Below are 328 nucleotides of genomic sequence, written 5' to 3'. Positions count from 1 at the left end.
GCTGGGGGAGGGGGTGGGTAAGGGAAGACAGAGGAGGTCCCCTCGGGTTGGGGCTGCGGTGTGAGAGCCGGGGGCAGCCCTGGAGGCACAACTTGGAAGTTGGGAAGTGTCCCAGGGTGCGGGGGGCAGGGGAGCTGGGTGCGGAGGCCATGGTGGGGCAGGGGGAGGCCCTACAAGCCAGCGCTGCGCTGGGCGCAGGGGGCCTGGCCAGGCACCTTCAGCACAGTCATCAGGGCTTCTCTCTTCAGCCGCGCGCGCTACAGACGGGTCCAGTGGAGCCGCGCAACAGGCTGGCAAGGGCTGGCAGAGGAGTGGAGTTGTGCCCATT

The sequence above is a fragment of the Gavialis gangeticus genome, unplaced genomic scaffold (genome assembly GCF_001723915.1).
Source record: "Gavialis gangeticus isolate Ggan-Ray unplaced genomic scaffold, GavGan_comp1, whole genome shotgun sequence".
In the NCBI taxonomy this organism is placed as follows: domain Eukaryota; kingdom Metazoa; phylum Chordata; order Crocodylia; family Gavialidae; genus Gavialis; species Gavialis gangeticus.
This window is presented reverse-complemented; position numbering follows the sequence as displayed.